Source organism: Lycium barbarum, chromosome 11 (genome assembly GCF_019175385.1).
Source record: "Lycium barbarum isolate Lr01 chromosome 11, ASM1917538v2, whole genome shotgun sequence".
Classification (NCBI taxonomy): Eukaryota; Viridiplantae; Streptophyta; class Magnoliopsida; order Solanales; family Solanaceae; genus Lycium; species Lycium barbarum.
In genome coordinates, this window is record NC_083347.1 from 101627433 (window position 1) to 101645224 (window position 17792).

Genomic DNA, 17792 nt, shown 5'->3' on the forward strand with positions numbered 1-17792 from the left:
GAGGACAAACTTGATCTAGTCCGGGCTGATTGCGGATGGGATAACTGTCCGGTACAAGTTTTTGCCCTCGCGCCTGATGAATCAATCACCGACCATCGAGAGGGTTTCTTATACGTTTACACCTATCCTTTCACACTCAAGCTCGACCCCCCGATCGACCCGGTTATTTTAGATATGTGTCGGACTTACAATGTAACCCTGGCCCAGATTGGTCCGATTGTCTAGAGGACCGTGGCTTGCCTCCGACTATTGGCCAATAACTTGAAAAGGGAGTTCACGCTGGCTCACTTCATCTGGTTATACTCCCCGAGGTTGTTCCGCGGGGGTGTAATAAAGCTCGCTAAGCGAAGTCGGAACCCAATCTTTTCGAAGATGGACCAAGATAGAGACCGGGGTTGACTGGAGCGTTACGTCCGGGTGAGGACCGCAGACATTATTCCGGCCAACTACATGCCCTTCCTGGAGAGGTGGAGTGATAATCGTAAGTCTCAGTTATTTTAATAATTGCTTTGAATGCTTTGTCAAACACTAGTCCTTTCACATTTTCACTATTTGTCCCCTTCTTTATACCAGCCGTGGCGTGGATACCTCCGGCTGTCCGGAACATCAACGAATGGGTTAGTGCTCTCCTTAGATAACACACCCACGAAGCACGAACATGGGGACTCCTGTCACGTGGCCGATGGGTCGCTCAAAACCACGGTAATACTTTGCTTTTATCGGTATTCATTGCATTTTCTACCTTTCCCTTTCGTAACATCTTCGGCATTCAGGTTTATCCAAGGGCTCGGTGAACCCAAGACCGGAACCAGCAACCAAACCCGCTGTGTCGGCACCCGAGTTCGATTCAGCGGGTACATCCCGTATCATTCTGCCGCCAACAAGAGAAAAAAACCCTCGGACAAAGGGCAGAAATCGAAGATGAGGGCGAGGAGCGTCGTTCGGACTCTAAGAGACGAAACAGAGCCCGATCTCCTCATTCGGAGGATCGGTGTGACCCCTTCCGTTGCTTCTATTCCGGAGGAGGGTACCACCATTTCATCACTTCCTTCAGCCGGGGAAGGATCGTCAGCTCCGGCTTTGCTCACAGGTGGGGAAGAAGTTCATTACCCGACTCCTCTAAGGTCGATTGAATTTGTTGATATTTCAAGTGATGGTTCATCCGAGGAAACCCCCCTGCAAAGGACTAGAAGGTCCGAGCGTGCGCCAGCTGCCGAAGCCGATCCGAGGGCTGAGCCGGTCCCCGAGACCGAAGTTCCAGTGAATGTGGGCCCACTGCCCGACTATGAGACTTGTGGAACTTCCGAGATCCCTGCCTCTACCGAGGCTACTGAGGCCGCTCCGAGTTCTCCAACTCCAGCTTCAAGGTCGGATAATTTTGATGACATGTTCTCGAATACTCATCCTGCTACCGGGAAGCTGCCGGTTTTGGACATCTCCCTATCCCTCGAGTCACGAAGGCGGCTAGCCGGTCTACCGAGACTGGTGCTAGGAATAGCCTGGTGCGCATCTTCCCGGCCCCAAGTGTGGAACCTAGGAGGACAAGGTCGGCCGTGATTATCGTTCTCGAGGACTGCAGCTTTTTATCTCGTCCAGTGGGAGTAGCAAGCTACCTGAGGCCCCTCGTCTCGGACTCGGACAAACGGAAGATGAACGGAGTCCCCTGGCAGTGTCTCATTAATGAGGGCATGCACGCGGGCAATCGAGTAAGTTTATCAGCATCCTTGCATAATTCATTGGGAATTTTAATTTCTCGTTTATCCGAGTTTTAACTTCTTGTTTCTTTTACAGAGTGTGGTTCTTGTTAACGAAGCCTTCGTCCGCACTCAGCAAGAAATTGACGATCTTAAGGGCCAGCTGGATGCCCAAGGTCGAGAAACGGAGAAGTTCCAGCACCTTTTGCGGGTGAAGGAAGAAGAATTGAACCGAGCTGTTGCCTTTTCTAACCTTCAACTCGAGCTCGACGTGACGAAGGCCGAAAACCTTCGATTAGAGAATGAGTTTGCCGAAATGGTCGAGAAAAATCAGCTTTTAGAAGCGGACAAATTCGACCTTAGTCAAGACAACTCTCGTTTTTCTTCGAGGCCAACTTCGGGGGAGCTTGACTCGGTCAAGTCTGATGCCGTGATCATGGCTGAAAGGCATCGGCTGCTTGAATCTGAGAGTGCTAAGTACAAGGAGAGGATAAGGGTGTTCAAGTAAAAAGCCGAGGACAAGGCCCGGATATGTGACAAGCTGAAAACCGAACTCGAGGAGACGGCCGAGGCTAATGACCTTCTCAAAGTTGAGCTCGAGTCGGCCACTCAAATCCAAAGGGTCTTCGATGAAGAGCGGAATGAACTGGTGGCCAAGCTAGCCCAGGTTGAGGCCGATTTGGCAGAAGCCCTTAAGAGTGTGGAGGTTGCCGAAGCTCATACCACAATTGCGGTGGAGTATGAACGGTGGAAGTCTCGGAGGATCACACTTGAGCAAGCCGAGCATGGCTTTGCGGATCTCCCGGCCCTGATACTCAAAGCTAAAAGGGTCGAGGAAGAAGCTAAGAGAGTCCTAGATACTGAGTTCGAAGATTCCGAGCAGACAGTGTCCGAACACTCCGTATCCAGCCACACCGGATAGATCAGGGCCTGTATTTAGCCTTTATTTTGTTTTTTGACTTCGTAGGGGTTTCCAATGTAAAAACCTCATATAAATGGAACATGCATTTTTCTTGATTTTCTTTATTCTTTTGGTTGAATGCTTGTCATGACTTTTGCTCGAATTGTCGGTCCGTTTTAAGGACAAGCAGAGATTCAGAGTCATTATTTCGGACTATGCCTGAATATTGGATTTTCTCTTCATCCGGTACGTTTTGTTCGGGAATTTGATCGAGTCTTTTGCCCGTGGAACTTATCTAATGCTTTGTGAATTCAGACGTCTCCGAATCACGTTAGGCATTTTTTATGGCCGGTATTTTTCGGCTAATCACTTGTCATAGATTAGGTTCGGACACCTGAATTCCAACCTTAGCGAATTTTAATGTAGCAGTCCCCATTCGAGGGTGTTAAAGATTTTGGCTCGGTTCATAGTGACCTTGTCGCCTTTGTCGAATTTCGACCATAGTGCCCGGAATAGGGTATATGAATACGGCGGTGATCACCGGCGTAGGGTGTTTTAACAAGAAGACATATCCGAAATACAGTAATCCGAACTTTCGATAATCTTTGTATCACAAGTATTTGTATGTACATGATATGAGGATTTTTTCCATTTCCTTCAATTTTTTGCCGCAGAAAATACTAAATGGACACGATTCACTCTAATCGTTTGGTCCTTACATCGAAACCTAATATAGAAGGTCCGGTTTTGATTTTGCCATAGCAAATGCTAAGTGGACACGATTCATTCTGATCGTTTGGTCCTTATATCGAAACCTAATACATAAGGTCCGATTTTGGTTTGTTGAGCTCCTCCGTTTTCCACTAACCGGGGTAAACCTCGATGTGGGTACAATAATCCCCTAGTGCTTATCCGAGCTGCAAGATCGATTAAGCGCTATCAAGTCCCCACTCGTAGGGTGTGGCCCCGAGTTTCCGGTCGTTTGTCGTTGTCTTTGTCAAGTAACACGTTGTACTTATTGGCTCATTAAAAACCTTGCCAGAAAACCCATTTTGGGACAAAACCGTACTAAGGAAAAGAGTGCAACACGTGTTTTCAGACCTAGATCCTAACTTTATCCGGTACTTGACTTCCTGCAAAAAAAGAAAAATGTTAATAGATAAACACGAGGTATCCATACCTTAGCAGTAGTACCTCTTCAAATAAACCACATTCCAGTTATTGCGCAACCGTTGCCTGTCCATGGATTCGAGCTGATACTATCCTTTGCCCGTTACCTCGGTTATGTTGTACGGTCCTTCCCAGTTCGGACCCAGTTTTCCTTTGTTGGGATTCTTGGTGTTCAAGGTAACTTTTCGAAGAAACAAGTCCCCAACTTGGAAATGTCGAAAATTGGCCCTCCGATTGTAATACCTTTCCATTCTATGCTTCTGGGCTGCAATACGGACCAACGCATTTTCGCAAAGTTCATCCGTGAGATCGAGTTTTACAGCCATGGCCTCCTCGTTTGACTCCTCAGTGGTGTACCTGAACCAGAGACTTGGTTCACCAACTTCTACGGGAATGAGGGCTTCGGCCCCGTAGACCAACGAGAAAGGTGTTTCTCTCGTGCTTGATTTCGATGTGGTTCTGTAAGCCCACAATACCTCCGGTAGTACTTCCCTCCAGTGATGCTTTGACGCTTCAAGTCTTTTTCTCAGATTTTGAATTATTGTTTTATTCGTGGATTCCTCCTGTCCATTCGCTCACGGGTGATATGGGGTTGATACGATTTTCTTGATCTTCAACTCTTCGAGGAAATCATTGACTTTTCCTCCCACGAACTGAGGACCATTATCACAAGTTATCTCGGTCGGGATGCCGAAACGACAAATAATGTGGTACCATATGAAGTCAATGACTTCCTTCTCTCTAATTTTTTCGAAGGCCTGCGCTTCAACCCATTTGGAGAAATATCCAGTCATAAACAAAATAAAACGGGCTTTACCTGGTGCCCATAGCAATGGACCAACAATGTCCATTCCCACTTCATGAAGGGCCAAGGTGACACCACTGAATGCAGCAACTCCCCGGGCTGATGAATCATCGGGGTATGTCTTTGACACCCGTCACATTTCCGAACAAAATTCTTCGAATCTTCCTCCATCCGGTTCCAGTAGTAACCGGCTCTGACAATTTTTCAGACCAAGGCTTCAGTACCGGAGTGGTTGCCGTAGGTCCCCTCGTGCACTTCTCTGATCACATACTCCGTTTCTCCGGGACCCAAACACTTAGCCAGGGGTCCGAAGAAAGACCGTCGATACAATTGGCCGTCTACCAAGCAGAAACGCGCAGCTTTTCTCCTTAGTGACCGTGATTCTTTGGGTCACTCGGGAGCTTTCCATCTCGCAAGTAGTCGACGTACTTGTTGCGCCAATCCCAAGTTAAACCCATCGTGTTTATTTCGGCATGTCCGTTTTCTATCGTTGAATTCATCAAGTGCACCGTAGTCCCGGGGTTGATTTCTTCCCCTTCGACTGAAGATCCCAAATTGGCCCAATGCATCGGCTTCGCTGTTCTGCTCCCTCGGTACATGCTGCATGGTCCATTCTTTAAACTGGTGTAGTATCACTTGGATTTTTTCCAGATACCTTTGCATTCGTTCGTCCTTGACCTCGAAGACGCCATTCACCTGGTGAACGACCATATTCCAGGCTAATTCCAAACCTGCAATCATAGCCTCATACTTGGCTTCATTGTTAGTCAATTTAACAGTTCTAATGGATTGTCGAATGGCATCCCCGGCGGGGGTTCTAAGGACGATTCCTAGTCCGGAACCTTTGAGGTTCGAGGCTCCGTCCGTGTGTAGCGACCAAACACCCGAAGCTTTCCCCGAGGTTAGCAGAAGTTCTTTCTCAACCTCGGGGACCATAGCCGGGGTGAAGTCCGGCACAAAATCGGCCAAGATCTGGGACTTGATGGCCGTCCGAGGCTTGTATTCGATATCATATCCGCTAATCTCTACGGCCCATTTAGTTAGTCTACCCGATAATTCCGATTTATGCATGATGTTCTTTAGGGGGTAAGTAGTCACTACACATATCGGATGGCATTGAAAGTAAGGCTTGAGCTTTCTAGAAGCACTTACCAATGCCAATGCCAATGCCAACTTTTTCAAGTGGGGATAATGGGTCTCCGTATCCCCTAAAGTTCTATCCGCATCCCCTAAAGTTTACTCACATAGTATATAGGGAATTGCATACCTGATTCTTCTCGGACCAAAACACCACTTATCGCTACCTCGGAGACGGCAAGGTAGAGAAAAAGCTGCTCGTCCGCTTTTGGTGTGTGCAGTAGCGGCGGGCTGGATAAGTACCTTTTCAATTCTTGCAAAGCTCTTTGACACTCCGGTGTCCAAACGAATTCGTTCTTCTTCCTTAGTAAGGAGAAAAAACGGTGACTCTTATCCGAGGACCTCGATATGAAACGACTCAGCGCCGCTATCCTTCCGGTGAGCCTCTGCACTCCTTTGACGTTATTCACCACCTCAATATCCTCGATGGCTTTGATCTTATCTTGGCTGATTTCAATCCCTCGGTTTGACACCATGAAACCCAAAAATTTACCAGACCGGACACCGAAGGCACATTTTTCCGGGTTAAGCTTCATGTTGTACTTGCAGAGTACATCGAAGGTTTCCTGCAAATGCTTTAAATGGTCCTCTGTTTCCAGGGACTTGACCACCATGTTGTCAATATAAACTTCTATTATTTTTCGTATTTGTTCTTCGAACATTTCATTAACTAGGCGCTGGTAAGTTGCACCGACATTTTTTAATCCAAATGGCATGACGTTTTAACAATAAGTCCCATACCGGGTAATAAATGATGTTTTCTCTTGATACTCCGGGTGCATCCGGATTTGGTTATACCCGGAGTAAGCATCGAGAAAACTTAACATCTCATGCCCGGCCATCGCATCGATCATTCTATCGATGTGAGGCAACGAAAATGAATCCTTCGGGTATGCTTTGTTTAGATCCTTATAATCAACGCACATTCGAAATGTATTACCTTTTTTTGGCACCACTACTACGTTAGCTAGCTAATCCGGGTACTTTACCTCCCGGATAGAGCCTATTTTTAAAAGCTTCGTTACCTCATCTTTTACGAAAGCGTGTTTCGCCTCTGCCATGGGCTTTCTCTTCTGCTTCGCCGGGGGAAACCTCCCGTCTAAGCTGAGCTTGTGAGTTGTCACTTTCGGTGGCACACCTGTTATATCTATGTGGGACCATGCGAAGCAATCGACATTAGCTCGAAGAAATTTAATTAACTTGTTCCTGAGCTCCGAGGTTAACCCCGTGCCCAGGTGTACCTATCTGTCCGGTAGATATTTGAACAAGGTGATTTGCTCCAACTCCTCTACTATTGACTTGGTTGCATCCGAGTCATCCGGCAAGACGAACGATTTGGGTACACCGAAATTATCCTCTTCATATCCCAGATCCAACCCCGTATGCTTTAGTTGTTATTTGGTGTCCTTGCCTCCGGTTGAGTCTTCTTTCTTTTGATCCGATTTTTTGGGCTGAGGTGTTGCTTTCTCGACCGCGAACATCTCCCTTGCAGCGGGCTGTTCACCTCAGATGGTTTTTATCCCCTCTAGGGTCGGGAATTTCAGCAGCTGATGTAATGTCGACGGCACGACCCTCATGCTATGTATCCAAGGTCTACCCAACAATGCATTATACTTCATATCTCCTTCGATTACATAGAACACCGTTTGCTGGATAGTGCCATCAATGTTGATCGGCAAAGAGATCTCCCCCTTCGTGGTTTCGCTCCCCATGTTGAACTGCTGAGCACCTGGGCTACCGGTATGATCTGATCGAGTAGTCTTAGCTGTTCGACCACTCTCCACCGGATGATGTTGGCCGAGCTACCTGGGTCAATCAAAATACGTTTAACTTGTGATTTAAAGATAAGTATAGAGATTACCAATGCATCATTGTGCGGTTGAATGATGCCTTTTGCATCCTCGTTGCTGAAAGAGATGGAACCCTCGGGTAAGTAATCCCGGCTGCGCTTCTCACACACAATAGAAACCTTCGTCCGTTTCATCATCGGCCCTCGAGGGGTATCGGTACCCCCGATTATCATGTTGATTATATGCTGAGGCTCTACTAGTTTGGCCCGTTTATGAGATTCCCTTTCCTTGTAGTGGCCCTTAGCTCGTTCACTTAGCAGTTCCCGGAGGTGGCCATTCTTCAGTAACCGAGCCACCTCCTCTCTTAGCTGGTGGCAGTCCTTAGTTCTGTGTCCGTGGGTTCCATGATATTCAGACATCACGCTTGGGTCCCGTTGGCCCGGGTCTGACCTTAGTGGTCTCGGCCATCTTGCGTCTGTGATACGACCAATAGCCGAGACGAGGTCCGAAGTGTTGACGTTGAAGTTGTACTCCGATATCCTCGGCAAGTCTTTGTTGCTGGTCGAGCTTCCGGCATCGCTCCTGAATGAGAGACCTCGACTGTTCGACGGGCGCTCGGCCCGTCTATCACCCCGACCGGAGAATTGACTCGGGCCAACCCTTGATTTTTCCAACCTGAAGCTTGGCTTTCCCGAATGAGAGTATGGCCGATACCTTTCCCTCGATGGTCTGGACTCCGACTCGTAATTTTTTCGGGATCTCTCTAAGCTTTTGTTCATATTCACGGGACCCGGGGGAAGCTCGAGTTGGTCATCCTCTACCCGAATCTTCGACTCGTATCTGTTATGGACATCCGCCCAGGTCACAGCCTCCTATTCCAGCAAGTTTTCCTTTAGTTTGAATGAGGCCGTCGAGCTCCGAGGATTGAGCCCTTTGGTGAAAGCTTGTGCAGCCCATTCCTCCGGAACCGGAGGGAGCTCCATTCGTTCCCTTTGGAACCGATTGACAAATTCACGCAATAACTCATCATCCCTTTGGGATATATGGAAAATATCCGCCTTACGAGCCTGCACCTTTTTGGCACCAGCATGAGCTTTTATGAACGCATCGACGAGCATCTCGAAAGAAGTGATTGAATGTTCGGGCAGATGGTCGTACCAAATCAACGCTCCCTTTGACAGAGTTTCCCCAAACGTTTTTAGTAACATGGATTCAATTTCATCCTCTTCAACATCATTGCCTTTTATGGCACAGGTGTATGAAGTCACGTGTTCCTGAGGGTCCGTTGTGCCGTCATATTTCTGGATATCCGACATTTTGAACCTCTTCGGGATCAACTTCGGAGCCAGACTCGGAGGAAAAGGCCTCTGGATGTACCTGTTCGAATCCGGTCCTTTCAGAATAGGCGGAGCCCCCAGGATTTGGTCCACTCGAGAGTTGTATGTTTCCACCCTCTTCTCAGTCGAGTCTACCCGCTTCGCCAATGTTTCAAGCATTCTCAGGACTTCGGTGGACGAACCAGCTCCGGACCCATTACTCTCGGCCATCCGCGTCTCGTCCCTTCTAGGTTCAGCAACACCTTTCGTCCTCTCCGGGGTCGTTTTATCATTTTTGCTTTGCAACTGGGCTATTGCGACTCCTTGTTCGGCAATAGCTACCCTCTGTTCCTGCAACATTTCAAAAATTAAACGTAAGTCAATATTATCATCCGGAGTATCCAGCACTTTTCGGCTTTGTGTTCGGGACAAAGTAATTGAATTATGAGTATTTAAAGGATCGGTGGCCGGCGGGGCGGCATTCTCCTGATTCATGGTGTTTTGCCGATTGAGGCCCTCCCTCGAATTAACGGGGTTTGGGTCGACGGGATTTGCTGGTAATCCTCGTTGCCCATTGCCTTCATTTTCGGCCACAATCTCGTTGTTGTTGACGTGACCAGATTGTCCACTGTTTGCCATTTGGTCCGTTTTCACATAGACGAACAAAAGATTTTTTCAATTCTGACGGGTAAGAGATAGAAACCAAGGTCAAAGACCACTATTATCCTAGCCCCACGGTGGGCACCAAACTGTTTACCCCGAATTTAGGTAATCAATTGAATTTGTAAATGAGGTACAGGATATGTGGATGAGCTTTAATCTATTTGATTGGAAGAAAATGAATATGGATATGCTATGAGCAAGTGAATAATAATCGATGGTTTGCACTAAATGTATGTATTAAATAATGTATGAGTATTTTTTAATTGAATAAAGCTAAAGAAGAACACACTAAATCCGGACCAAAATCAGAGAATGAGGGGGAGATTTTATATATTTTGCTATTGCAATGTTCTAGATCTGAAGAAGCCAACCCTTGAAAGTAGGGTAATGCCCCATATTTATAGTTTTGCCTTATGGGCCTCATATAACATAAAGCCCTTTTGAATAAAGAAAAACCCTAAAAGGATAAGGTTGGGTCGTACGGTCTGACACCCGTACGATAGGCAGTACAATGTGACAGAACGGTCTTGACGCGTGGCAATTGTGTAACGGATCACCCGGACCAACGGCCACAAACAACCGGCCCAACGGCCACGATCAACCGGACCAACGGCCATGATCAACTCGGCTATGGAGAAACAGGACCAACGATTTCATTCGCTTTCTTCGAATCAAGCACTTCTCCGGTCCGAAAGAAAGTCTTCATGCTCGTGCTTGTTTCTTTCTTCCCTCGATCTCCGGTCTCACCGGTCTAGCATATGTCCAATTTTTACCGTATACAATAGCCACACAAAATATATGTGACTTATTACCACAAGTTTAAAAGTCTTTTTTTTTTCTTAAACTTCATAACCAGTTAAATATGTTCACATAAATTGAAACGGATGAAGTATTAAGTAACAGAGGGGCCAACCTAACAATTGGTGCAATAACTAGTCTCCAAGAATTGTGGATTCGAATTAACAATATAAAGAGCATTCAGTCCTGTTAACGGATGCCATGAATTGGGTGGGGGAAGGAGAAATTGAGGCGTTACAAATAACGTTTTGAAACATGTGTATCAATCTATTTGAAATATATTATCAATACTCTTCGAATTCTATTACTTTGGCAAAATATGGTCCGCTAATCTCTCGATTTTCCGTGGCCGTTCATGTTGTTTGGCTTATGATAAAGCATTGGGAAAGAATCATCTTTTCCTCTTTAATTTTACTTTACAAATCAGATACTTCTTCCAAATTTGAACTATAGACATTCTTCCTCTAACTATAAAACACATAAATATTATTTATGACGTAAAAATGTGAAAATAATTTTCAGTCTATATAACATTGGAAAAAAATAAAAGAATTAATTAAGCACAATAAACAGCACTAATATGTTCATATTAGTAATTCTGACATTAACAACCAAAGCTCAAAAATTTAATTCCAAAATTGAATGAAAGAGAATAAAAACGTATTAAACATATATTCAATACATGTAATACAAAAAATAGTTATTAAACAAAAGGTATATTTTATAACAAATTCCTTAATGATTCTCCGTGGAGGTATAAATTTAGAGATGTGTGTGCGGGGGTGGGGGTGGGGTGGGGGGGGGTAGATTTTAATGCACTTAATTAGAACCGCTCTATCTCATATAAACTGAGAATGACTTCCTAGAGAGTTAACCATTATAAAATGTGAGTATGTAGCGTCCTTATATCCATTGCCCTGGTCATACATGGCTTTATATAATGATTTGATTATTAATACCATTTGTTATACAAGGTAGTCGATATATATTGATATCAAATTGCTTGATCCACCGCATTACTAGTATCCGTGAGGGTCTATAGGTATCGAGTATCCGTAAAGGGCCTATATGGTTCGGTCTAGTAGAGGACTTAATTACATTCTACAAGGGCCCATGGATCATAATGATCGTTCTATGAGTCTTACCCCACGAGAGCCCATGATTATATACATGACGTGATTGACTTGTACCTACTAGTTATATGTTTTACATGTTGCTGCATTATGGTATTGTACATATGTATATATACTCCTTGTTAACATTGCATGCATTATTTTTACAAATTTGCTCTATGAGGTATGACGGCGTTGGGTTTTAGGCTCACCCTTGTTGATTTTCTGGTCTCTACAGATCTTTCTACTAGTGTGGTTACTGGTTGGCTTTGATACTGTTCGAGGCTTTAAAAGAATTTAACTGAGGTGAACCAACTACATCAGCCGTGGGGACAATTCGTGCTAGTTACTCCCTCTGTTTTCAATTTATGTGAAATAGTTTAACTAGACACGGAGTTTTAGCAAGAAAGAAATATTTTTGAAACTTATGGTCTAAAACAAGTCATCGATATTTGTGCGACTGTAAATCATTTCATTAAGGATAAAAGGGAAAATTTTAAGTTAAATTATTTCTAAATATAGAAATGTATTACTCCCTCCGTCCCAAAAAGATTGTCCTCTTTTGACTTGGCACAAAGTTTAAGAAATAAAGGAAGACTTTTAAAATGTGTGGTCCAAAACAAGCCTTAGATATTTGTGTGACAGTAAATCATCTCATAAAGTTAAATTGTTTCTAAATATAGAAAGGGGACAATCTTTTTGGGACAGACTAAAAAGGAAAAGAGGACAATCTTTGTGGAACAGAGGGAGTAGTTTTTTTGGGATAGACTAAAAAGGAAAGTGCATCACATAAATTGAGACAAAGAGAGTATTTCTTTATGTCTATTCGGGATATGGGTGACTTGTCGAACATGTATTGTTGGATTTCCGCTGGTTATTTCATTTGAACTATTGCCTTATTTGATTGCATTTCAGTTATTTTGCTTTACCTCGAAGATGAATTATGATGAACATGGTACGCTTGAGGTAATGAGACTTCAAATGCTAATTATGGCCTACAAAATTTGTGTCATGACATCTCTCCTCCTAATTGTAATAAGTTTCTAGTAGTTTCTTCAACTTCAAACAACGAATGCGCCAATTTCGATTTTCCAAGGCTACGTTAATTTCTTACCTTATCATAAAACAATTCAACTAACTGAAAAAGTAACAAACAGCCAGCATTAGCAAAGCCCCAACTCTTTCGGAACTTGCCACCTCGAATATATGTGGCGACACGATCTTGTTAACAAAGTTACCATAATTAAGTTGCTCTAATTTTCTTTATCTGTATGACGTCAGCAATTTTATATACACCCTTAATTGACACGTGTCAGTCATGACGAATAATCGACTCAAGTCCACGTCTCTATAGCTACCCCTTAATCTTCTGACAATTTTTTTTCTAACAATCAGACGGTCATGCTTGATCCATCACCAAAAAATGCAATTATAAAAAAAATGAGAAAATACTGTAATACCCACGTTTTAATGTTTTCATTATGAACCTGGTCTCATAGAGAAGACCTATATATATATATGTGGAGTTCATTACCTTCATCACTAAAAAGATTTGTAATTTCTTATTATATTATGACCCTAAATCAAAATCAAAAGCAATCTACAATCCCTATATATCAATGGCGTTCAAGAAAACACTACCACAACGTATTTTTAGTTCATACAAAGTTAGTGCACCATCTCTAACAACATGCCGTATTAATGCTTCTTCATCAATGGTGCAAGCAAATTCCCGGTTTTTTCGAGTCCTGATAAAATTATAACGCCTGATCCCCGGCGATTCCTTCACCAATCACTGGCATCCTCGCCGGGAATCAGGTCACTACCCACCGGAGAAAAACTCCGCGAAAAATTACGTGTGATGGACATAATGAAACTTAATGGACTCTTGCATTCACGGGCTCCACCCAGACCGGAGTTGGATGTGGGGTCCGTGGCCGATGCAAGAAAGATTTTGAGGTTGTCACAACTTGAGATGTTGAAATTGAGGCTAAGGAAAATTGATAAGAGTTGGATTTTGTGCTCTGAATTTATTCAAATATGTAATGAAACATGTTCGAATGATGATCAAGGAATGGAGTTTGCTAAGAAGTTGGATGAATCGGGAGATGTGATTGTTTTGGGAAACGTTGTTTTTCTCAGGCCTGATCAGGTTGGTTTAATTTTTATTCTTAATTTTGTTATATCTTGTGGTGATAGATAAAAATAAAGAGTAAATGCACTGAATAACCTACAAATGTTAGATTGGTTATTTTGTAAGAATGTTTTTTTGTTTTACGTACTAGTTTAATTTTTTGATTAAAATTAAGGTTCTGAAAACTGATAGAGTTTTCATGTATTGACAGGAAAGTGAGACACAGTCTCTCCAGACCTCTGAATTTAGATGGTGACTTTTGTGAGGAGTTGATCAGTTGGACTGTTTTCAAAGATCCGAAAAACCCTCTTATTAAATCAGATTTTATTAATTACTCCAGATTCTTTTAATTATTTATAAATGAATGATCATACACTTTTAATTTTTCAAAAAATTAACCTTATATACTTTTCACAAGAAGCTTACATGTTTAAGGTTGACCAGAACTTTTTTGTTTTTTAAACATGGTGGCGACTCAAACTATATATGTCAGGTAAATTAGAATGGAAAGAGCATATTATTTCCAAATATAGCAAAAGGAGAAACATGAAATCATTGGGAGTACTTGTTTATTGATGAGAAAGAGAGAATGGAGTCATAATCAGATTTGGTTTGAGTAGTCATACTGTCATAGAAAGCCCCATCTTTCAGTTGTAAATCTGTTGCTTATATGAGTTATAGGTCCACATATTGTGCTATACTAGACAGTTGTCTAGGGCTCATCTTCTTGGAGAAATAGTATAACGCAAATAGTAACAAACTTTAGGACTTAACCGTGATGTCTTCACTCTTCAATTGTCTAAATAGGCAAATCACCGTCATTGGAGTTTAATTAGAATTCAATATTTATATAGAAAAAATATTGTGGATTTTCACACACACACACACATATAGCAAACTATACAAGGTAAATCCATTTTCATTATAAAATAATTGTGGAGTAAAAACTGGGAAGTATGAGTGTGAGGTGCAGCGGCGGAGCCAACCCTTTAATTACGGAATCGGCATAATCCGAGCTTTAGCTCAACTGTATTTTATGTGAAAAAGGTTCATTTGATATATACAGGCGCTAGCCGAAATATAGAAAATCTATATACTAATTATGTATATTTATGTATGTTGTATTTATATATGTATATATCTATATTTATACTTAATATACAAAATTTATACAATTGATGGCTATTTTATAAACGGAAAAGGTCCAAAAATACCCTTAAACTATTGAAAAAGGCTCATAAATACCCTCCTTCCATCTTTTGGTCTAAAAATACCCTTCCATCCACCTTTTAGGTCTAAATATACCCTTAAGGTTTGTTTTTGGCTCAAATATACCCTTTAAACTAACAGAATATGTTTTTTTGTTTTTTTTTTATCGGAAAAGGTCCAAAAATACCCTTAATCTATTGAAAAAGGCTCGTAAATACCCTCCTTCCACCTTTTGGTCTAAAAAAATATGAACGAAATAAGTTTTTTTTTTTGGGTCTTTTTTGCATTTCATGAATAAAAAAACGAAATAGGAAATTATAATTTTTTTTTTGCATTTCGTGTATTAAAAAACAAAATAGGAAATTATATTTTTTTTTTTTGCATTTCGTGTATTAAAAAAAATAGGATAAAAAAAAAATTCGTTCATATAAAAACGAAATTGGAAAATATATATATATATATATATATTTTTTTTTATTTCGTTGGTATATATATTTTCCAAGTTCGTTTTTATATGAACGAAATTAATTTTTTTTATCCTATTCGTTTTTTAATACACGAAATGAAAAAAAAAATTATAATTTCCTATTTTGTTTTTTAATACACGAAATGTAAAAAAAAATTTATAATTTCCTATTTCATTTTTTTATTCATGAAATGCAAAAAAAACCCAAAAACAAAAACATATTTCGTTCATATTTTTTTAGACCAAAAGGTGGAAGGAGGGTATTTATGAGCCTTTTTCAATAGATTAAGGGTATTTTTGGACCTTTTCCGAAAAAAAAAAAACAAAAAAACATATTCTGTTAGTTTAAAGGGTATATTTGAGCCAAAAACAAACCTTAAGGGTATTTTTAGACCTAAAAGGTGGATGGAAGGGTATTTTTAGACCAAAAGATGGAAGGAGGGTATTTATGAGCCTTTTTCAATAGTTTAAGGATATTTTTGGACCTTTTCCGTTTTATAAATTAGATCACCGAGAGACATTAAACTACAATTATCTTTAAAAACAAAAGTTGTGATCGAGAACCCATAAACTATAATATAAAAACCCTGTCTCCCGCCTTTGGTGAGGTGGATGGAGTACGTTTGTGTAAATTTTTTGGTACCTTTTTTGTTGGTTACAGGTAGTACGAGCCATGAACGAACTAATGCCAATGCCCTTAGCCAACCCAAATCATGACACAGAAACAATCAATGAGCTTCAAAAAATGGAGGAACAAAAAACAGCTATTGACGACAAAGCAGAATCATTGGTACGTAGGGAGATGTGGTGTGGACTTGGCTTCTTTGTAATTCAGACAATAGCTTTTATGAGGTTCACTTTTTGGGACCTAACATGGGATGTTATGGAACCAGTTTGTTTCTACCTCACGTCTACATATTTCATAGCTGCTTATTCTTTCTTCCTTAAGACATCCACAGAGCCTTCTTTTGAAGGATTCTTCCAGGCACGTTTTAGTACGAAGCAGAAACGACTTATGAAAGTTCATAATTTCGATCTTCTAAGGTATAATGAGCTCCGGAGAGCTCACTATCCTCACTCATCGCCAGTTAATTGGTAACGAGGGTACTTGAATCTCTTCTGAGGTAGAACGGAAAAAAGAAGAAGGAAGGAAGATACTACAATATTTTTTCTTCCTCGTTCTTTCTTAATCTTTTCTCCTTTACGTAATATGTGATATTAAACAATTTTAGTACTCCCTCCATTTCAATTTATATGAACCAATTTGACTGAGCACGACATTTAAGAAAGAAGGAAGACTTTTGAAACTTGTGGTTCAAAATAAGGATTGAAAATTTGTGTGGCTGTAAATCATTCATAAAGTGAATTTGTTTCCAAATTACGAAAAAGGTCATTCATTTTGACACGGACTAAAAAAGAAATAGGTTCAAACAAATTGAAACAGAGGGAGTATGTATCACTATGGCGGCTAATAGATATGTAAGTGAAGAGACCTAGGAATTCTTATTAAGTTTTCCGTCAGGGTGTCTATTTTATAGTACTCCCTCTGTTTCAATTTATATGAACCCATTTGACTGAACATGACATTTAAGAAAAAGTGAAGACTTTTTAAACTTGTAGTTTTAAAATAAGTCTTGAATATTTGTGTGGCTGTAAATCACTTCATAAAGTGAATTTGTTTTCAAATTAGGAAAGAGGTCATTTATTTTGACACGAACCAAAAAAGAAATAGGTTCATATAAATTGAAACAGAGGGAGTATATGTTATATGATCTATAATGGAACTTTCTTTGCTAAGTCGAGCATTTTATTGATAACATAAGAATTACAAAGTACAAGTAGGAAATACAAAAAAATATTTATTAAATGCCTGCCAGAGGCCTGGCTCTATTTAGTAAGTACTAAATATATTAAGGAAATTAACCCGGGGGGAGTGTGGGTGGGGGGGGGGGGGGGGGGCGGCGGCTACATAAGTCGTAATATTTAGTGTATCGTGCCATGGTCTTTCCATGCTTGGTCATAGCATCAGCTACTGCTGGACTATCCGAAATAGATCAGGTTTACACTCCATTTACTGCTCGACTTCGGTGGCAAAGCTCCACTACTTCCGGTTCAGCCAAGAGGTCCAGGCATTCAAGAGTGTTGAAATATTTGTCTAGTTGGAGGGCATTGTTTAGCCAAAAATATAATGGAAAGGACATTATTTTTAGCCAAAAATGTAATGGAGCGTAAACCTAACCTATTTCAAATAATTCAGGGGCATTTTGGTCGGCCGGCCAAAAATAATTTCACATTTGGCCAGTCGTGTACAAATTTTAAGAAAGTGGCTACAAGTTAAATGCATGGTAGTGTCCAAATAAAGTAAGGAAAGTTATACATTTGGCCAATTGGTAAAAAATAATTACATTCACTAGTCAAATATACAAAACAATATACACTATATGTACTAAATATGTATGTTTTATGTATAAATTATACATGAGTATGCAAAAAATATATATTTGTCGGCTATTATTTTGGCAAGCGACTATATAATGTAAAATTCCCAATAAAGTACCCGGCAAATTTTCCCCGCAAATTTTTTAGGTTAAGGCTAC

The 17792-nt window shown here is 41.3% G+C and overlaps 1 pseudogene; it reads left to right on the top strand.

Moving 5' to 3' along the window:
• The first annotated feature begins 12960 nt into the window (after nt 1-12960).
• LOC132620024 (calcium uniporter protein 2, mitochondrial-like) lies at nt 12961-16294 on the top strand (annotated as a pseudogene).
• Nucleotides 16295-17792: the final 1498 nt, after the last annotated feature.